Here is a 23,906-nt window from a genome sequence, read left to right as displayed (position 1 = left end):
GTGCCCCTGCCACAGGTGGGATGGCATCCTGGGATCCTGGGAAGGGAGGCTCCAGATGGGTTAAGTTTGAGGTGCACCTGCCACCGTTTGATGCCATCCTGGGATCTAGGGAAGGGATGCTCCAGAGAGTCCAAGCCCACGCAGGGAGGGAGGGGGGTTGATACTCTGGAGCATCCCTTCCTAGGATGGCATCCCTCCTGTGGCTGGTGCACCTCAAGCATGGAAAGGGAGGGGAGAGGAAAGACACTTCGATTCGAGCCCCCCGGGGTCCATGTGTTATCCCTCAGAGGCCCGATCCCCGGGTGTTTTACTCGGAAGCAAGGCCCCCGACTTAGCGAGGCTTCAGCCAGCGCAGGAGCAAAGGCGATCCCAGCGAAGTCCTTGATGAAAGTCTGCAGGAGGCCAGGATAGCCCTTCTTTCATTTAAGACCTTGAGGCTGCATCCACACTAGAGAAATAACCCGGTTTGGCCCCGGTTTAACTTTTTTCCTGGCTCAAGGCTATGGAATTTTGGGAGTTGGAGTTTGTTGTGGTGCCCAGAGCGGGTTATTTCTCCAGTGTGGATTCAGCCCCAGATTCTGTAGGATGGAGCCATGACAATTACAGCTGTGTCAAACAGCATTATTTCTACACCTCGATGCGCCTCGAATGGATCTGCTTCAGTATGCGCAGGAGTTTGCTTCCATTCCTAAGTGTTTCTCTCATTAAATCCACACCAAAGCTGCCTCTATGGGACGAAACCACAGAGCTAAAGGTATGGTGTTACCCAAGTCTTCACCATTTGGGCAATACAGTCTAAAGGGAGCATGTTATGTCCAAAGAGTGGCAATTCACGCCCATCTTTGTAACTTCTTCACATCCTCCAGGCACTGACATCTGACAGATACAAAACAGGAAGGCTGTTTTAGGGTAATCCAGCCTCAACACCAATATGATCGACACCAATGCTACTCAAAGTGGTGATCCCTGCATTGATGCCAGTTCCCAAGCCAGTGGCTGCCAATCCCTGGTGAGTTTCCAAGAAAGAGAGAAATAAGCATAACCAGTGGAAAGAAAAAATGGTGCTGGTTCCCTACATCAGTTTTATGATTAGTCAATCAATCAATTAATTAATATCCCACTGTTCTCCTTGTACTGGATCCAAGGAGGCTGAGAAACACTGATCTATATTGTACGTAGTACCCAGGCAGCTTATGTATGAACGCTACAGCTTACACTGGGTGTAAACACAGGAGACATGGTTTACCCATAAAGGTGTGTGCACAAAATTGTTGCTTTCAGTGGTCCAGTTCTGCTAGCTGTGTGTTCTTTTTAGTAGAACAAAGAGTTTGGAAAGATCCTCCTAAGATGAATGAATATAATGGCATGCTGAAGTCATCCATATAACAGAGCAGTGACAGGATGGTGCTCTGTTATGGATGGTTTCAGCATGCCATTATATTCCTCTTAAAAGTAACTTTCCAAGGTCACAAACTACAAAAAGTTTTTGTCTCCACCCTTGGCCTCTGTGTGTCCTGACTATAGAAACCAAGGTTAGAGCCCTTGGCACTCCAGAAATTTTTTGGATTGCAGCTCCTCCAATTCCTTGCCATTGGCTATGCTGGGGTTGATGGGAAATGGAAAGCAAAATATCTGAAGAGTCAAAAGTTTCTTTCATCTAAGTATCAAAAAGACTTCCAGGGTAGGGATAATGGGACATCCTTGTAGTTCTGATTTTTACTGTAGGTGAAACAATCCTAAAGCAGCATCCATTTTTACCTCACAACAACCCTGCAATGCAGAATAAATGGATTCTTAGGGTCATCTGGCAAGTTTCATGACACAGCAGAGTTCTCAGCAATCCCTTTCAACCGAGTCATCAATCTGCCATATCACGTGCCCTCTCTTGAAAACTACCACTGAAACCTTTTAAATCATCTTCTTAGCCAGAAGTTTGGGCTCAATTAGGGAGAGATTTAAGGACTACAGCATGTTCAGCAAACATTCAGTAGGAATCCCAGCAGTCCTGTTATTTATTATGGTTATAAAAGAGGCCACAGTATAGGGTCTGTCATAGCAGTCCTCACGCCAGAACGGTAATCTCCACTGCTGCTCCTACTCACATCCATTCTCCACATTAGCAGAGTCAACAACACTGGTTTGCTGTTTCAATAAAGTCCCTAATCTCAAATTTTCAATTATTCTTGCCCTTTTAAGACAAGAGGGAAGGGAGTGTTCCCTTTATTTTTAAATCCTGCATAGGTACAGTCAACCCTCTACATTTGTTGCTTTGACTTTTGCAGATTTGATTATTTATGGCTTTGATTAATACATTCTCTCTAGGAATCTCTAGGCCCTCCAGCACAACTCTATGCCCAACTTTCACCAGAAGTTGCACTTCTCTAGGCATGTGTAGGTCCTCCAGTACAATTCTATGGTCACCTTCTGATGGATGCTGAACATAGAATTGTGCTGGAGGACTTAGAGATTCCCTGAGAGATGTTCTCTCGGGTAGAAAAAAACAAAGGTAGCATGTTTTTTTATTTGCATTTCCTCCACTTTTACAGGGGTCTTTCTCCTTAATCCCAGTAAATGTGGAGGGCCTACTGTACTCCTTTGCTTCAAGGATGCAGCAAAGAAATGCTCAAAATATATGCAACCTATCCTGGTTGAGGGATTCTGCAAGTTGCAATCCGATGCATCTTGAGACCACCAGGTTTGGGAAGTCAGATGTACAGAATTTAAAATAATTTTAAAGGTTCAGAAAGTTGAACAGAATGGAGGCAGAGCTGTTCACCTCAACACCAATATGTGTGTTGTACAATATAATACATCATATATACCATGTATTGTATTGTACACAGAAATACCTTTAACAGATATCAAAACAAGAGGAAAGACTGCATTTTCTGTGGGAAAAATAAAATGGCACAAAAGTGTTCCCTCGTGAAATGATCTTAGCTCAGTTTATATTTATAACAAAAAAAAGTAAATAATCATATCAGTATGCAAAGGGGCTTAACAGTATTCTATTAGTAAGATAATACAGGCAGATAATCCTGGCTTGAAAAATGAAACATATTTTTATACATAAGAAAAATATCGATAAGTATAATATCAAACAGTACTGAACACAAATATGTAAGTCTTTGATAGCACAGACAGTCACAGGAAGGCCTCAGCATTTGGTGGCAATATTCAAAAACATTCAAAGGGAGAAATAATTCCCTAGACAAGGGATGGGGAAAGTGCAGCCCATGGCTTTCATGCAGTTCGAACCCCAGTTTTGTGGCCTCCAGCCTTGCTTAGTGACCCCCAAGTGCATCCTCCCATGAGTTCCATCCCATTTTTCATACTTATTTTCAGGTGGGTTTTTTTTTTCACCCCAAAAGTGACAAACCATGTGCAAAATGTAGCAGTTTGGGTCAATCCCCTGTTGTTGTTATTGTTGTTGTTGTGTGCCTTCAATTTGTTTCTTATTTATGGCAATTGTGTTACAAGGTTTTCTTGGCAAGATTTGTTCAGAGGAGGTTTGCCTTTGACTTTCTCTGAGACTGAGAGTGTGTGACTTGCTCAGTGTCACATAATAGGTTTACATGGCTGAGCCAAGATTCAATCCCTGGTCTCCACAGTCATGGTTTAGTGATCAGACCACAACACCACACTGGCTCACATGCCCAATCCACTATAGGCTAGTTAAGGCTTAGATGTACTGACTAAAATAGCATTCTCCTTATGGAAGAAGGCAAATGAAAAAGCCTTACATGAGTGTTACTTCTTTCAGATGCCATCTTTTCCAAATGGTCACTCAATATTATATAGCTGGGCCAAGTGGAATAGGGTAGTCTCTTCACATGTTATTCTCCCTTTTGCACATCTTCTTTCAACCTATATGATAAATCCACACTTCAGCATTTGCAGTACTCCACCCTTCTGTACTCCTACAAGGGTATACACAAAGAGACGTACAGTATCATCTTCAAAGCTTGGGAATACAAATAACTAATAATTAGTTCCTTGCTCCCATACCAATGATTGCATCAACAAGGATTTGACATGTGTAGCTACAGAATAAGGCTATCCAAACCATCTCCCAATAATCTGTGCCCATGCCCTAAAATTCCTGTGGGCAATGTCTTATTGTTTTGATTTGGATATGTCATGTATCCATTCATCCATCACTGATACAAGCCACCACTAACTACAAACATATTTAAGTAATGGTTTTTAAAAAAGGAAGCCATTCCACTTTGAAGGTTAACTACAAGATGTGAAGGCATGAAAGAGCCATGCGTTTCAGTCAAGACAGAGCTTGCTCTGACAGAGCTTGAAAACAATATGCCTGCAGGCCATTGTACAACACAACCACCAAAGGATCACTGCAGAGTAAGCATTTTTAGTAGGTGCCAACTTGTGTTGGATTTGAACTAGTGATTAAAAGTTAATAGCTCTAAAACAATGTCTTTCTGGTGAGCTATCCAATGCAATCTCCCAGAGCTGCTTAATTATTTTTAAAAATTCTCCAGTGAAAAATAATGTAATGATTCTCTGACATGTTTGTTTTCAGGACAGGCTGCATTTAAAAAAATATATTAGTGAGTCACCCTAAAGTAATAGAAAATCAGCTAAAATAATCTCTTCTTCCAAGAATAATAAAAAAGTAAAAATGATCCTGACAGGAGAAGAGTCATTTAATTGTTTGAGGCACTAAACCTTTCCACATTCTCTCTCTGTGTGTGTGTGTGTTGCCTTCAAATCACCTGACTTATGGTGACCTCTTGAATTTCATAGGGTTTTCTTAGACAAGGAATACTCAGAGGCATGTTTGCTAGTTCCTTCCTCTGAAATATAGCCTACAGCAATTGGTATTTGTTGGCCATCTCCCATCCAAGTACTAACCAGAGCTGATGGGGTCTGATATCTTTAGGGTATTTAGGCCTTGCATGCGTTGAATCTAAATTAGGATGTTTTGCAAAGTGAACTAGTATTTTGTTTCTCTCCTTCACCTAACCAAATTCTTAATGCATATGTATTAATAATTTTTGTTCAATCTTATAGTCTCCTTTGGATATACTGAAGTTCCAGTTCTCATCACCTCAACCAGCATGGCAAATGGCCAGGAATGATGGGACAACGTTAGAAGACACCAACTGGTGAAAGTGGTTTTACAGGCTCATTCATTGAAACTGATTGCCAACAGGTTTTGAAAAAATGCAAAGGAATGAGCTCTTCATATTGTCAAGTTAAATATTTATTTGTTGAAATATCTGATGGAGGTGTGAACTCTTGGGGAAAAGACTGGAATAGTTGGTATTTTTTTCTCTCTTTCTGAATTTTTCTGATATTTTTAAGCTTTCATGTTTCTCGCTTAGTCGCTATGTTAGTTGGATTTTTGGATGGATTAGACAAAATAAGGAGCCTATCAGTAGCATGAGCACAGATAGCTGAAATTGGCATTTTTACATTAGGGATCATATACATTATTAGATTTTGCAAACACAAAAAGGTTGTGACTATTGCCATCATGCCCTGCTTGTAAACTGTTTGGAAGCACTTTGGGAGGCACTGTTAGACAGAGAATATTGGCCTACATGAACCTTAGCTCTCATCAATAAGCACATACTTAGTTATTAATTTAGGACAGACTATTGACATATTAAATACTAACACAGGTATGGGAACAGTGTGGCCCTCTAGATGTTCTTAAGAATGCAACTCCCAGGATTCCTCTTCTCCAAGCTTGGTGGCTAGGGCATCTTGAAGTTGCACTCCAACAACAATTGGAGAAAAGTGCAATTCCAACACAGGAAGCAAAGTGAGTAACTTTGGTGAAGACACTCTTTCAGCTTAACTGTGCCTTCCCTAATGGCTTTCTTGTTGGCATGGACCCTCTGCTGTTATCAAGTTAATATGTTATGCTCTTTCCGGAAAATGAGATGCTGGCCCCCAAAATGCAACATTATTTTTTGCTCAAGAATGGGAAGAACAGTGGAGAATGATTAAGATGGGTGAGATAAGCCACAAGGGAGTGTGCTGACCTTTTTTTTTAACGACTGGATTTTGTCTGAAAGATTTGTGCGTTTTGTACAAAACTGTTTGTTTTCTCTCACACACCAAAGGACACAGAGACATAAGGAGAGTGGGAGGAAGATCTTCAGAATTTTATAACTAGTCATGCCCATCACACTAGCAAGATGGGGGAAAATAATATAGCTGGAGGGGAGAATGTACCCCAACACAGTCATCACTAATCAAGTAGCAAAATTATCCCTGGCAACAAAGATGACTTACACTTAAAAGTATGAAAAAGCTTAGGGGAAGGGGCTATGCTATGTTGTACACCCACATATGTATAAATAAGTTTAACTGTTGTGGGTATATTGTGGTGATCTATACCTTTAAAACAATAAAGCTATTTTCTCTCAATATGACTTAAAATAATAGATCTACTGGCTTTTAAACACCCACAAGATTCTTTGGTGGGGGCAGGGGTAAGCAAGAGATTAATACATTTGCCCATCTAGAGGTTCTTTAGTATTGTCAGTGCACAGAAATTGTTACATTTTGAGAATAGAAAAATACCTGCCTTTGCAGCAGCATACGATCTGAGCAGTGGGACATGTCAGAGAAGTGCTTCATTCTGCCACAGAGAGTTGCAACTGATGTACACAGACACTACTTGAACCATGAGTTGATGGTACAGTTTCCTTTTGCTCTCCAAGTTTCATGTGGTGGCAAGGGATGAAGTTCTAGGTCTTACAGGCAAGTGGAAAATAAAGAGTCAAATCTTAATGGTACATTGATGAGAGAGATCTTTAAAATGCAAGACTGATGATCTTCTAGCTAATACATAAAATACCTGTATGATGTGTCTCTATACTACAAGTCTGGAAAGTGAGCACTGTAAAAAACAAAACATTAAAACAACAACAACTGAACACTGAGATCTGAATTACTCTATCACACTTTATTCAGTTTAAGGCTGCAAACGTGTTTCTCACTCTTATGATAATAATGATAAGATGTTTTTCACTATAATTAATAATAATAACATTAAATACAATGCTTACCATTTATGCATCACAAGTGCTTTCCCATAAATTATTTCTGTAATTTGAACATTTCTTGTCCATGCTGTTATTATCCCACTTGGCAGACAGAAAACTGAGGCTGCAATAATAACAAGGAAGTGAATCTTCACTTATTTTGTTTTCATATGACAGAATGAAAAAAAAAATGGACACTTTCCTCCCCAATGAATGAGATGATGATGATGATGATGATGATGATGATGATGATGATGATGATGATTGGAAAAGACAGTGGGTTGTTTTGTCATTGCTCTTGCTAATAGAAGAGTGCTGGTCTTTGCCCCCTCTTGTACAGTGATGAAAGAATTCACAGCAGTTTACTGTTATATTAATGTCAAGTCATCCATTCTTGTCAAGGATGAGAAAATTTCTTAACAACAATAGTTGTGACTTAAGTCTGTCTTCTGAATTTGTAGCCAAGCAATGATTTGAATTAAGAACTTTCCAGCTCATATTCTTGGAATCCATGCTACTCCAGTGCTGCATACTGTAGTAATGCAATGTTCATATACATTGCCTACAGAAGAGGAAGGCAGCATACAGTGCTAGGGACACATGGTTCTCTCTGTTTAATTTTGTGCAGTCCTTGACTTGTTTTCAACAGCTGTCTACAAGTAGTCAGTTCAGACCTGTGGTAAGAGTGACCTCTACAATCCTCAGTAACTCACTGGACCAAGGTAGGGAAAGCAAAAGGGAATGACTAGAAGAGAGAGGAAGGACATGCCTTGGCCACTTTTGCTTTTGACCCACACAAGGCTTGCAACCTTTGATACAGTAAAAGTTTTTTTGTCCTCAACAGAAAAAAAAAGTTCCCCACTTTGTGGTCATATTGTGTGCTCAGCTTCCTGCTTTGAGAGGTGTTTGTAATGCAACCAGGTAGGAAGCAACATCTGCTGAAACTTCTTTTTCTACCCAGTCATAAAAGGCACAGGAGCCCTTGCCACTTTTCACTCTAGCAACTCTGCTCTGATAGGTCCTAGGGAGGAACCATCACAGCTCAGATTAGGACAGATTTTCCTGGCTCTGTTTTATGTTTTACTTCAATAAGTGGCTGGGGACTTATTTCCTTCTCTAGATATCATCTGGTAGTAGCTATGAGGCAACTTTTAGTTATGTGCACTCTGCTCTGTGTTTGTTTGTTTTTAAAGAAGAACTTAATAAAATGAAACAGCAGCAGCAAAGGGAAAAAGAAAGCTTGATGGGATAGAAAAAGAGTATTTATGAAGAGGAAGGAGGACAGGGTGAATTATTTCCACATGGATCCACATAAATATATATATTGAAGACTGATGGAATGAGACATGGGCATAACAAAAGGTCAACAGGGTCAGGAAAATACTAGGTCCTGTTTCTGGTTTGATCAGACACCCAGAGAAAAAGGAAGGCCTGTATTTGCCCAACATTATCTAGGGCATGAAGAAGAAAGATTCCACTCCCTTTATATGTTTTCCCTGCCACCTTCACTTAAGGGCATCTTCATTATTCATCTCTTGCCCAAGGACTCCTAATATTGTAGAGCCCCCAAGTCTGTGAAATGATCCAAGTGCAAGGTTATAAACCTACATGGCTTTTAGTTGGTGCTTCTTTCCTGCCAAATGGATAGTTGTATGAGTCTGTTCCAGCTAAAACAACAAGTTTTGTGACACTGTAAATACTATTGAATTTATTATTGCATGAGCTTTCAGAAACTGAAGAAATACACATGGTTGGGATTGTAAAGTCAGAGAGAAATTACATGCAAAAAGTGCTGATGGTGGCAATTATATTATTAACATTGGCCATTTACAAAGTTGTTGTTGATGGCACAATACTGACAATACGGCTTTTGCTTTTAATGTAAAATCTTGGGAATCAATAATCTTCTGGTTGTATTCAGAGAAGGGGACACATGTTTCTGTGTGGGTTATGTCCTTGCACAAGTCAGACCACACAGGCAAGACAATATTATGTCCAAAGAAGGCAATACAAAAATTCTGTTGTTCCTCTGAGCCTCATTGCTGAGTGGGGGATCCCAATGTGGTTTTCCCCAGTACAGAACTCTAAACTTTATACCTTGATGGCACTCAGCATGGCCTTCTTGAAATAAGACTAGATTAATATACAATGCTTGTGCAATGTTTACATTTTTAAGCTCTAAAGATGTTAATGGCAGGGGAAAATTCAGAAGCTTTCTGAGCAGGTTTATCTGTCTGCCTGCTGCATTTTCTGTACTTGGAATCTTTCTGTTGTTTGCAAGCAGACCAAAAGGGTGCTTTTAGACATAGAAGGGGTGATGTCAGCTGTTCAGTGTGAAACTACTCAACCCTGCCTCCACTGACTGAGCTGACCAATTCCAACCAGCTCCAAGGCAACATGCTGACATTGCCAGAGACCTCCCATGCACTGCGAGGGTTTTTCTGAAGCCGTCAAAGGGTCAAGTGGCATGGTGAGGCAGCGAGAGGTATGAGAGGAAAGATGAGCATTTGCAATGTCTGGTCTTCTATTCATCATAGTTATTTTAAGCGACTGGGAATATATGGCAGTGTCTCACTACAATTGTCACAAGTGGTATTATTGCAGCACTGAACAAAGGACAGTTCCCTTTGCAGAAACCTGATTCCAGATGTATTGCTGAACGAAACAAGCAAGCAAGCAAACAAAAATGCCTTGCAGAACTCAAGAGATTCGATTGATGTAAATAAATCTCTCATCTAGGAAAGCACAAAGAACACAAATTATGACAAAAGGCGAGCCATATGTGCAGGAGCAGCTGAGGGGTTTAGCAAACCAAGCCCTGGGGAAACTGCAGTAGGCCATTCTCTCTTTGATGATCTTTTTCTTACATCCACATTCTTCAGTATGCCTGTGGCAGAGAGCAGGTGCCAGTGGCTACAGTTTCTACATTCAGGTCAATTCTTGTAAGGAACTGCTAAAGTGAAGCACTCTTGTGCACAGGTAATGCTGTACTAAAACCCATTCTCTTCCTTGCTCTTGTTTTGATGGATATGGAATAAGTCGTGGCATGAATATGAATAAAGGAGCAGCTTCTAGTTTGCCATGGCAATGAGTGCGAATACTGTTTGTTGCTTGGAGAAGAGGTGAGTTCAGCCATAAAGGTGCATTAGACTCCCTCTAGTGGTAGGTTGCATGCCTATAGTAATAGAAAACATGCCTATTGAATGGGATCCTCCAGTTTATCTGCATAATGCATTTCAACTGGGTTAATACTAGAGCCAAGAAAAGATCTGTTTTTATTACAGTTTGCAGAATCCCCTAAAAAAAAAGGCTACTGGAAGTTGTAATCCAAAAATAACATTTCCAAGCTCTTGTTAATATGCATTTTCCCTCCAAGAGAAACTTGGAAACTAAACTTAGGACAGGTGGTGGTGGTAGGCGTAGGGATCCTTAACACACTCTCCCAATGGTTACCAGATGATATTTCAGAGGATACTTTGGAGGAAGCCAGACTAATAGAGATTTGTAGTGTAAACATACCCAGTTATTACCAATATGAGACTAATTGTATCATCTGTATCTATCAGCATGGTTTGGATCCAGCCCGGAACACTTACTGGAAGATGGGAAGCAGAGGTGTGTTTTAACAACCCTTCTGCAACCCCAGTGGCTCCCTGGGAAGCTGATTCAGAAGACTGGTATTCCCAGTCTGGAATAACGTGAGAGCAGGCTCAGAATACTGCCAAGTACAGGGGTATGCAGCCAAAATAATCTCCCTCCAGTCCACAAGAGGGAGAGTTTCTTGGATCTTAGTGCTTTCTTGAGTGAAAAGGAGCCACTGAAATTATAGTCTGGACCAATCAGTCACTATCATTAACAACAACAGTTGTTTCTGTCATTTGTTCATTTGTTTGTTTGTTTTTATGTCATATATTTCATCTTTATCCCTGCATAGGATGCAAGGTGGTTTACAGAAAATTAAAACAAAGTATCACCTACATACTCTAAAGGTAGATCCTGTCTGACCTTCAAAGGCCAGCACACGGCAAGCCCTAATTAGTACTTAGAGGGGACACTACCAATGAGTTCCAGGTGCTCTGGGCTATATTTCAGAGGAAGGTATTGGCAAAGCACTACGAAATTCATTGGGTCACCATAAATTGACAGGCGACTTGAAGGTACTCACTCACTCACTCATCCCCCCCATACACAGCTAAACAACTACAGATTGAGTCTCCCTTACCCAGAATTCCATAATCTGCAATATTCCACAATTCATTATTGTCCACATGGGTGGCTGAGATAGTGATATCTTTATTTTCTGATGGTCCTCCAGGCTGTGTGTATAGCAATAACACTTAGCAATAGTGCTTTACATTTCTATACTGCTTCATAGTGAACTAAACACTCTTTAAGCAGTTTACAATGTGTAAGCCAATTGCCCCCAACAAGCTGGGTATTCATTTTACCAGCCTATGAAATGATGGAAGGCAACCTAGAGCCCTGTGGAATCGAACTCACAATGTTGTGGCTGCAGTACCATATAAGGTGTATATGAAACATAAATGAATTTCATGTTTAGACCTGGGTCCCAAGCTATCTCATTGTGTATGTGCAAATATTCCAAAATCCAAAACACCAGAATCCAAAACACTTCTGGTCCCAAGTATTTTGGAGAAGGGAGACTCAAATATACTAGAAGAAAGTGGTTTTAAAAAAAAAAAAAAAAAAAAAGCAAATATTTCTATTAAAAGCACAACACAACAGATCAGAAAGATATAATATTTGTGACACAGATGTTTTGGTGCACTGCTTTAGTATAATGCAGAAATAGTTGTTCTCTTACCCAGGTTGTGCAGCTGCAGCCACAAAAGAAGTAAGGCAACTATCATCCTCATTGTTGAAAGAAGACTGTTGGCTCTGAGCAGCCTATGACTTCTACAGGGGTCCTTACAGAGTTGCACAGGCAGAATAATTGCCTGTTCTATGGCAAAGCAGAGGAATAGGCCACTCAGAGGTGTCATCCTTTTTCTCTCTAAAAGAGATAACAAATTTGTCCCCACCCACTTACAGTTGCTGATCCACAATCTTTCTTACCTTGGTATTGCCACACTGACATCCATTAGCTATACCAACATAGTAGCCGAGAAGATCTCAACCTAGATTTAATTCTAATAGCTCAACTGGTAACAAGGTGGAGATTCAGCTTATTACCAGTAACTTTTTTGTATTATATCTTCTTGAATTTTACTAACCAGAATGCTCAGTGACTATCCTATTAGTGCTGTTTGGCAGTGGAATAGACTACCTCAGAGGGTGGAAGAATCTCCATCTGTGGAGGTATGTAAATAGATGTTGAATGGCTATCTCCTGCGAGCGCTTTAATTGTGTATTCCTAGACTATAGGATTGGATGTGATGGCCCTTGAGGACTCTTCCAACTCTGTGTTTATAGATTTCTCTGGTTCTATCCTGATGGGGGATTCTGGGAGCAGTAATCCTTCAAAAAACCTTTTCAAAGCTGTGTTTATGATCAGGCTTGGGATAGGAGCATTCTGTGTACCATTTGTTCATGTTAGCAGAAATCTATCCTCTTTACCACTGCAGGTTTCAAAACAACTCATGCATGAAAAGCAGCTTGACATTAGGCTTTCAGTTTGTTACAATTAAACTTTTTAGCAGATATCATGTAGATTCCTTTAAGTTACTTCTAATCTTGGGAAGTGGTTTGGGAGAGGAAGATTTTTTTAAATTAAAAAAAAGAAGAAGTGAAACTATCAATCCCCATTACATGTTTACCCTTCAGAAAGTGTATGTAGAGGCAAATGCAGTTTTTCTGTTAGTAAATTAAATCTTTAATGTTATACAAAGTTAAATATTTATTGGAATGGCACATTTTTTCTTTCATTTAGTATATTTGCCATAACTCATAAACATTACCAGAAATGTAGAAACTCTACTATTACCTCTAAATTATGTTTAATATTTGCTTCATTTGTCTCTGTTTGTCTTGCTGCTCTGTGCCCAACATGTTCAGGATGCAAATTGAACTGACTTGCAATGAGATAGGAAGTGCATAAAACAGCATGAGAATTATATGGAAATTTGTTCTATTTTGCTGCTTAAAAAGAGTGGAAATAGCTTGCGATTATGATTCCCTTAAAATAATTGCTTTATTCTACACATTAACAATTCTCTAATGTATAGACTTCTATTGCCATATATTTGGGGCCAAAGGCAAGACCTTGTGTTTGATGTCAGTGACATGAGAATTGTGGGACAACCAAGAAAGACATAATAGGAAGCATTTCTTCAACCTATATATATATATATATAGTCACATGGTGGAATTTACCAGCTTGCACAGCTTTAAGAAGGATCTCTAAACTGGGCTAGGACAAAATGGAATCTGCAAGCAGTAAGTCCACTTTGAGGATTCCAACTTCCTATCAGCCCCAAACTGATTTTTAACTATAATGTCCCCAAGCCTTTTATGGGACATAGTAAACAATTTTGCCATACTTCTGCTATGGTTAAAATTTCATGGGTTTTTTGGATCCAGGCTATAAGGTCCATGGACAGAAGGTTTCCTTTTGGACAGGGATCCAGGAAAGATCTAGGGGGTGGCAATTATATACTCAGAGCAGTCTGGCAAATTACTTTAACAAAAATGCCCTTGAAAGTATTTTGTTACATTATATTTGCAATTTAAGAGTAATGATTTATTTTCCCAGGTAAAGTATCCATTTACCCAAAGCAACCAAAATAGTGTTTTTGTTACTTTGAGGGGGTGAATCACAATGTAATAAGCTACTTGCCTGTAGTAATAAAACACACTTTACTCCCTTTTGTCAGCGCTACTCCCGTTTTACTGTCATCTCAACACACAGAACAGATTGTGAGGCAGTAATATAAGAGAGCATTTCAACCACAATGAAATTTCTCAGTTTCGCTAGTCAGTGAGGCCATACTCCCATACCTAGAAAAGGAACTAAACAATTGCAGTTATATTGCAGAAAAGTGACATATCACATATTAACTTGCAATTGTAAAGTAATATTGATATGGGGAAAGCAATTAATTAAAAAAATTAGTTTCTCATAACTAGTTTCTTTCCAAGGCCTAGATCTATGTTCTTACTTTCTGACTAGTAAAACACTGTCCCCGTTTTCCTCCTTATTTTAATTTTATTTTACATGACTTTAACTTGCTAAAATGTTTTCTGTTTGACAAGTGGTTTATTGCCACTCTTCAAGGTTCATCTCCTTCCTTCAGTCTCTAGGAGATAAATCTTTTGAGTTGGGAATGTGAACATCTTACACAGCCCTTCTAGCAGATACAGTGAAGTGGCCTGCTCAGGCAGCTGATTTTGACTGTCATGAAAGTAAAGCAAATGGTTAGAAATTTCCTTTATTATTAATATTAGTGTATTTTGCTGCCAGTGATGAGAAGAAATATTTATGGAATTTTCTGCATTAGGCACCACAGTAATGTAATTAGCTTTGGGTGTGATGTACCTTGATTTGGGTGGGGAAACCATTTTCTATTGTACATCAGGCAGTAAAATGTTTTGAATTAGCTTTGATTTCTTGTTCCTAACTGAACAGCATGTAAATATGAACACCAGCAGCACAATTTCACATTTCAGGACTAGGGAAGATATACCTCTCCAAATGTTGTTGGTGTACAATTCCCATCAACATTAACCCGCATATGCAATGGCAAGGAAGTTGCAGTGTAACAGCCTCTAGATGGGTAGCTATTTTAACATTTTTATCTTTTTAATTGTGTTTTATTCTTTTAATATGTAACTTGTTTTAATATTGTAATTTTATTTTATTTTAATGTACTATTTTTGTATGCTTTTAATTGTACTATTGTTGTTCTTTTAAATGTTGTGTGCTGCCCTGAATCCCAGTTTTGGGGAAAGGGCAGGATATAAATAATAATAAAAATAATAATTCCTCATGCTTGCTAGATATGTCTATTCAGAACTGAATCTCACTGAGTTAAAAGATGCTTACTATTAGATGAGAAGACATAACATTGCAGCCCTGAGGCATATTGTAATGCACACCTTACTCTCTCATTTAATACACATACTGCAACTGCTGAGATATTTATTGGATAGTTGTAGCAATTCCAGACAGCTTGTTTCTACTCACTATCTCTAGAACCAGAAGCTGGACCAACAAGTACTTATAAAGGGTTGTCTTGTGCAGTAAGTCTAATAAAACAGAAAGGTAGAAATCAGAACCCCAAGAAAAGGCGATCAGATTCCAGCGGGATAGGAACATCTCAGAAGTGTGTGCCTGTGTTTTACACTGATGCACTATCCATTTCAGTCCATCTGAAATGCTTTGGTTAAGCATTATATACCACTAATGCAGTTTCTCCTTCTGTGGTGAGATATATCGTCAGGCTCCATCATTGCTGTTCTTGCATGATTGTCTGGATCCTATTATTTATTGATTGCAACTTTGCTGCTTCTTTTCCGGAACTCTTTCTTGGGCTTGTAAAAATGTGGCTTCCAAGAAGCCAGGCTGGTGCCTACTTTACAGACTGCTTAATGTTATATCAGGCTAGGACACAGATGGGGGGGCAGGGGGGAATTGCTCCAGGTAGTCTGTGATATTAAACCAATGGCATTAAGCAATGAATACAACAATTTATAAAAATGTTTGGCCTTCAAACCTGCAGTCTAGGTAGTTATGGGGATTCTGGGAATTTTTGGAAATTTGGACCACTCTCTGTTGGAAATCATGTTAGCACCTCCATCATGTTACCATCTTTCTTCCCTCCTCCACATTGGCAGTACTTCACAGCTGCTAGCTATTATGCATACTTCAAGCATATGTGATATGGAAATGTGGAGAAGTGGTATTGATCCAATCCTTATAGGCTCTGATTCCAGTCAGGGAAGGATGTAGCTACATTGGGGAAGGGAAATGGGGCATTGCCTCCTAGGTAAGAATTCTGCCTCATCCCAATGAAATTTTCCTTCACTCTCCAAATTTCTAGTACTGCAGTAACCAGATTTGTAGCTGCACCTGTTTTGGGTGCCATGTGGGAACAAAATGGGATATAAATTTAATAAATAAATAAATAAACAAACATCAGCTGAGCATTTAGAAATACAGCTTAGACACCCAAAGAAAAGGGGCAGGTAAAATTCCCAAAGGAATCCAAACAGAAAATGTAAGAGCTCTAGGTGTTTATGATTATAAATGTCTCACTCTCTGCAGTGCTAGAAATTTGGGGATTGAATGAAAATTGGGAAAGTGAAGAAGAATTTATAGTTGGGGGGGAAATGACCTCATTTCACTTGCCCAATAGGTACATCCTGCAGGGCTGTGTGACCATGTAGCACTACCAACAAATGAGCAACTGTGCATATTAGCTGCTCAGTGGGAAATAGGAGTGGAAGGGTAAATTTTTATTTTAGTTGACATTATTTGGTTTCCCCTCACCCCAAAATCTTCATTAAAGCATTTGGTTTCTAACATCAGTTTTACCATTGTGAGCCATGTTATCTGTCATTGTGAGCAAGGACTTGATGATGGAAAGGCAAGACAAAAAGATTGTAAATAAAGCAGAAAGCAAATGAGTGAAAAGGAAAAGATTCAAAGGCAAAAGACTTTCATTTTTCTGTCACATTCAGAATTGGCTGTGGCTCACTGGGAGGGCCGATTGTTAGCTTGCTTGAGGCCACTACTCATAAAAAATAAGGTTGAACATGTGTCTATTGAGAGACTTGATTCTAGTGTACAGATGGTGCCTTTGCTCAAACTGTCATCAGCAACAGGAAAAAGAAGATCCCCTTTTGCACATCCCATTAAATGCACACATGTAGGAAATACAAAAGGCCACATCTGACCATTTTACAGACCTTAAGTCAAACAAACCCAGTCACCGGCAGGTATGAATACCACCATAGTCTCTTAATCAATAACATCAGGCAATGGCACGGGCAATTTGAGTAGGCTCTAGACTTAGCTGCATTTAAAGTAGACCCATTGAAATCAAGGGAACAAATGAATCATCATGACTAATGTAAATCGTAGTGATTTCTACGGGTGGACCCTAAACATTAAAAGAGGCAGTATAGTGTAGTGGTTTGAGTGCTGGGCTATGATTTTAGGAGATCAGGGTTTGGATATCCACTCAGCTACAGAAACCCACTTGAGTTTGTAATACTCTCTTGTTCCAAGAGGAAGGCAACTGTAAACTTAATCTGAATAAGTCTTGTCAAGAAAACCCCAGGACAGGGTTACCATAAAGTGGAGTTGATGTTATGGCAAACAACAAGAACAAACCTAAGCAGTAAGAAAAATCTGGATTAAACTTAGATCCATGTCATGTATTGTTGGCTATCACATGGAGCAATTTTAAGCACCTCTTGGACTGGAAAGGATGGAGGCTGGCTCAATTAATAGTCATTCTTCTTGAACAGAACTTATAGAGAAAGGCACAGAATTGATATCCTTCTGAGAATATATCAATAAAACAAAAGAGGCAACATTCACATTATATATTTTAAAATGCTTACATTTAAATATACATTCTTGACATAAATTGGTATTATCTAAGTCCTAACAAACTAAGATAAACTTTCAGGCAGAGGAAGAACTCAACAGAAGAGTAAGTCACCATGTTGGGAGAAGAGAAGGATGGGAGATGGAGAGAGAGGGAGGAGTCCCTATTTGACTGCAAACACTTGGGACTTTCTGAGGTAACATGGCCCAATTAGTTAAATACATTGATTATTGATGACCATACATTGCAGCCTATCACCAAGCAAATGGAGAAAGCTTGAGATACTAAAATAGAAACATGCAGGAATTTTTCATCACATTCCCTCTCCTGTTTGCTCTAACAGCCCCCATTGTTCTTAGAGCAAATAGGAGAGGGAATGTGAAGAAAATGTTTGATTGGTGCAGTATTTTGCAACGGCACCTTGCGAATTAAAAGTGTAAGATGAATCCAGTTATTCTGGTTATGATTTTAATGTAATAATATCTTACAGGTTAGTTTGTCTTCTCTCTCAGTTCTTTATGACTCACAAATCTGTTTATCACCTAGTAGATTTGCAATTCATGTTACTTTGTAATAAATTTAGACTCAATAAAATCAACTATTAAAACAAATTAAGACCATATATAATAAAACACACACTTTCTTTCTTTTTGGCCAAGTTGCTCAGTAGATTGAGACAAAGAAAAGAGCCTGTGGATCCATTCCATCATCCTGAAATGGAAACATTGCTTAAAGTTCTGTTGACTCCATACACTTGGAAATACACATAACAAAAAAATATAGAGTACATATGGGGACCAACATATTGCTGAACAATATTATACTGAATACAAAACTGCATACTGATTCTTTTTGTTGTAAAATAAAATGCCATAAAGTGTGTCAAACCAAATTTATAACATGTCATGTGATATTTGTGATAAGAAATGCATGATTGAAAATATTAGGTGACATTTACATCTTCTTTTTGCACTGATATTCCTGCCAGTTTCATTTTGAATACTGAAGAGATGCTGTTAAATGGGATTTCTGGATTTTTGCACACCAGGTGTATTTCTAGTACTTAAGCTTTACCCAGCAGTTCATTTCCTCTAATATCAGTATAGCCATCCGGCTTTTAATAACAGCCGGATATAAGCACAGTGTTATGGTCTACGTATGGGTCTGATTTTCACACATATATTTTCTTGTGAATAATTTCCTACAAGTTTTAGTTATAAGCAGGCTAATGTGTGACCTGGTAAACCAGCTGCATTCTGCTTCTACAGCTTCAACATTTACACTCTGAACTAAACTTTTGAAGTAAAACAAGCTGCAAAGCAAATTTTTGACATTTCACAGTTCACACTTTGGGTAACTCCTCTATGACTAGACCACTATCATGTCCTGAAAGGCTGTGTGTGTGTGTGGGGGGGGGGGGGTGGAGGTGACAACATAACATCTGCTTTGACATTATTTCTCAGAAACATGATTATCTAGAGAAACATCAAAACACCTCTGCTGCACCTAGTATGTCATGCTACAGAAATATTTCATGCAGGGGAAGGAAGCAATGGATCACCAGCTATTGTTGTATCCCAAAACCTATTATTCATGGTGATCGAACCTGCTGGGAAATGCTGTCCAACATCATCTGGAGGGATTCAAAAAATTAAAAGCTCCTTGCTTGTTACATGAATGACCAGCCAGAATTTATTCATGTATGTGTGTATGTGCCTTCAAGTTGCCCTTTAACTTATGATGACACCATGAATTGCATAGGATTTTCTTAGGCAAGGAATATGCAGAGATGGTTTTGCTAGTCCCTTCCTCTGAAATATAGCCTAGAGCACTTGATACAGTATTCATTGGCAGTCTCCAATCCAAGTTCTAATCAGAGCTTAGCTTCCAGTATCAGATGGGATCTGGTGTCTTTAGGGAACACATTACAAATATAGTACTTCGAGACCTCTTCATTAGTCATGGCCCCACACTATAGAATCTTGAGATTGTTTGATTTGTTGGATATTTAGTTTCTGTGCTCAGGAACTGCTCTATTTTGGAAGACTATACTAGAAATTTCTGTATTGTCTTCATAGAACTACAAATCCAAAGATTCCACAAAATGAAGCCATGGCTAATAAAAGTATATAGTTTAAGTATGGAAGGTACATCCAGTAATATTTGGGAAATAGTCAGAAAACCTGTTTTTTAAGCCCTGGGAAGTCCTGCTGAGCGGAATCTAAGCCTCAAAAGAATCTTTATAGTTTGGGACTTAACTCTGTAAAATTCGCATTTTCTGCACAGGAGAGTTTTCTGTACAAAAATAATGCTACTTTCTCACAAAAAGTGCAATTTTTACTCAGAATAAGTCCCAAAATGTGAATGTGCTGTTTTTGAAGACTTCCTTGAGCCAGGAGAAAATTGCTAAAATTACTCAATGCTGCCTTTGAGAATGAAATCAATGAAATATTTAATCCATACAATAACTGTGCAGTGTGGATACACACCATACTTCAGTGTGGATAACAATATTTGGAAGCTTTCCTCTGAATACTCCCAAATTTTGATATAAGGCAGGTAGTGACTGGGAAGAAGCAACTGGCTTATTTGCTGATTGTTGTTTCATCCTTTCCTTTAGTCTTTCAATGTTGTTCCCTTTTTCCATTGTGACTCTTACTTTGTAAGCATTTTTGGGACATGTTTTGTGATGAAGAATGGGGTAGGAAATACTAAATTAAATACTAATAGATCTTACAGTACATATTTGCACTGTACTTTCCAGGTGGCAAAGCCCACAATTTTCATAGTGGATGAAGTGCTTTGGTGTAGTCAGAGAACCAGCTTTGCTTGGGATTAGAATTGCTCACTTCTTGTAAATAATAAGAAGAGAAAATAGCACCATCTATAGGTCCCTTAATGTACTAAACAAACACTTGGCCTATGATGGAAAGCTTTGCTCAGAGGCATGATAGCACTTTGAAGCAACATTCAAGGGAGGCAATAATTACTTAACAGTAGTCACTGCTATAGGAGAATCACAACCAATTATTTCACAATTATTAGTTCCATTCAACTATTGCTTTTGGCAGAACATGGAAACCCCAAGTAGGCAAATGCACACATAGAAAACAGAGCAGAAGAAAGAGAGCAACCTTTACTCTCTCTCTCTCTCTCTCTCTCTCTCTCTCTATATATATATATATATATATATATATGCTTTTCACAAGGGCTTGAAGCTAATTTTTATTTTATTTTGCTCTGTCCATATTGCTCACTGGTGAACAGAAGAGAGTCTTTCTTTTCCTTATCAGTTTGTTGTGATTCCCTGCTAAGATCCTGGCAATTGGAGTTTTTTCTTCTGTTCTCTGGCACCTTGCCATTTGAATGGAGCAAATAATTAACATGGATTTTCCCCCTAATTGAAATATGTTTTCATTAAGTTCATTGACAGGAGAACAGAATGCCTGAGACTCTTGAGTTGCAGAATGTCTTGGTACTATGAAAAACACAGTTGCCAACAATTTCTTCTGGGATACCAAAATCAGAAAATTCAGATTATGTGCTGTTTGTAATCTGCCTTCAGCATCTACTTAAGCAGTAGTATACGTTATAAAATGTTAAAATTACCTTAGAATTCAGCAAAATCCAAAACCATGTTTTCCAAGACACTTTAAGAGTAGGGCAAATGCTATGCCAGATATTTATGCAAATGGAATCTTAATTTGCATTATTTGTTCTCCACTCAATTAAAATTGAGGCAACAGTTGAGCAGATGGAATGTTTTCATTTGACATTTTCTCCTTACAGCGCTAGTAACTCATACCAATATATCAGTTGTTTCAATCTTTTGATGCATGGATTCCTGTTATGCTGAACAATACTGAAGATACAGAGTTTGGACATCTAAAAAAATGAAAGCTTTCCAGTGTACCTAATTTTGAAACTTGGAATAAAATGAAATATCAGTTAATAATCAGTTATTAATCAGTTAATAAAAAGAAAGGCATTGGATATATGGTAAAATGTCTTCTTCTATATCCTTCCAAGTTGCCTGTCGGTTTATGGCAATCCCATGAATTTCACAGGGTTTTCATAGGCAAGGAATACTCAGAGGTGGTTTTGTCAGTTCCTTCCTCTGAAATACAGTCTATAGCTGTCTCCCTGGCACTCTCCCATTGAAGTATTAACCAAGGCTGACATTGCTTCACTTCCAAGATCAGAGAAGATCATATACTTTTATGATAAATTCTAAGGACTTTATCACACAAGAGTCAAGCGCTCACATCCCGTGAATAAATGACCATTAAATCCTGTGAATATCCCATGAATATCCTGGGATTGTTTTCAAACAATGTCATGTGACATCACTGCTATCCCAGCATTATCCCATGAATAAAGCAGAAAAATCGCACTACTTTTCATTCATGGGAAGATCCCATGAATGAAAGTGGCATGATTTTGCTGCTTTATTTATGGGATAATGCCAGGATATTGGTGACACTTCTTGTGAGATATTCATGGATTTAATGGCCCTTTATTTATGAGATGCGGGTGCTTGCCTCCTGTGTGATAAAATCCATAGTCACTTTATCCAATTATTAATACCAGTGATAATACAACTACTAAATCAAGTGCTGAATGATCACTTGAAACAGGGGTAGGCAACCTGCGGCCCGCGGGCCGGATGCGGCCCCACGAGGCCTTGGGACCGGCCCCAGCCCGGTCCTGCCGCCGGGGCCGTTGGGGGACAATTGTCTATAGAAGCCTCAGAAACATGCATTTATATTAACATTTTTTTAAAAATCAGCAAATTTTCTCATGTGTCCTCCATTTTTTTTTTTAAAAAGTGTCTTCCGTTTGAAAATTTTGTCCTACATTTGTCCTGATTTATTTATATATTTAATTTTTAAAAAAATTATTTAATTTATTTTTTGGCTTCCGCCCCCCAGTTGTCTGAGGGACAGCAACCCGGCCCCCGGCTCAAAAGGGTTGCCTACCCCTGACTTGAAACTTATATAAATTCAACTGTTTTAAAGAGTTTATTTGGGACTAATAACTGGATTGATGTCTATATTATTCCATCTTTTACAAGGTCTTTCAGTACTTTGAGTAAATGCTGAGATTTTGGTGCATTTCCAAGGAATTTTAGTTATGGGGTTTCTCTGTGGTCTTACTACACAGACTTCACCTATTAATTCAACATATTTCATTGTCTAATTGTACCTGCTAGAGTTCCCTCTCACTTCCAGTTTTTCAAGATAGTTTTTATAGGGTTCAGTGAATACAGCACTAGGTCTGTAAAAACACTGAGTGGTTACCACAAATATTCCAACAGATGATCAAGGCAACATGTTCCTTTGAATGCCAGAATTAAAATGAGACTGGTAGATATGAAGAAACAAGATTATGAAGAACAGCACTAGGTCTTGGAGTTAAAGTAAAATATGCATGAGATTTTATTATGATTGTTACAGAGCAATGCCATTTCATACCCCTTTTGACATAGGCCCAGTACAGACTTGTGCTATGCACTGGCCTGGGGCTGAAATTAGGGCTCAGGAGAGTGGAGCATCCGCATACTCCCGAGCCCTACCATGCTGTCCTGGCACCATCTTGGTGCATACACATTCAGATGGCCCGCGTGCCAATGACATGCCTTGTGAGCTGTGTCCAAATGGCACAGCGCACAAGGGACATCACCGCACCATTCCAGGGTTCTAATGGCGCCTCAGCAGTCGCGGAGAAAGGAGCTGCGTTTTGTGGCTCCCTTTTCATGGTGCATCATTGCCGTGCCATTTGGTTGGCTCAGACACAATCCAGGGGAGCAAGGGGCAGCCTCTGTCCACCCCTTTCCCCCTGTCTGTACAGGCCCGTATTTACTGAAAGTCCAGAATGGGGAATGAGAGGAAGATTGTTGCTGCTGTCTCCATTTCCAGTCTTCATGTGCTAATCTAAAGGTATACATTGATTTTTAGATTTGGATAATCAGACCAGCGGCCAAGGGAAGGAACCCACTTTGTATGTGCACTCAGTATTTGTGATTAATTGTCATAAGTTCATTTGACCATGATGCAGGCTTGTGATGTGGACTTCTTACCATTGCTTATATTTTGATCAATGTGATTTTGGCATGGTGAGACAGCCTGTAAATGATACTTGACTTGCTAACAATATTATTCTGTGTTAATTTTATTCCTGAAGGAAGCACTGAGTAAGTTATTTTCTCCTTGCTTTGAGAAAGTTTTCAGAACTATAGTTTAAGAAGACTATTTATCTTGTGCAAAATTCTCCCCCCTTTTTTTCACAGAAAACAGCATTTTCTAAATAGAAAATTTTGCAGGTCTGGTGTTTCAGGCATAGTGGAGAAATCACAAAACATACACGT

The sequence above is a fragment of the Sceloporus occidentalis genome, unplaced genomic scaffold, assembly GCF_023333645.1.
Source record: "Sceloporus occidentalis isolate IW3139 unplaced genomic scaffold, rSceOcc1.0.p SCAF_3, whole genome shotgun sequence".
Lineage (NCBI taxonomy): Eukaryota > Metazoa > Chordata > Lepidosauria > Squamata > Phrynosomatidae > Sceloporus > Sceloporus occidentalis.
Note: the sequence above shows the minus strand (reverse complement) of the source record.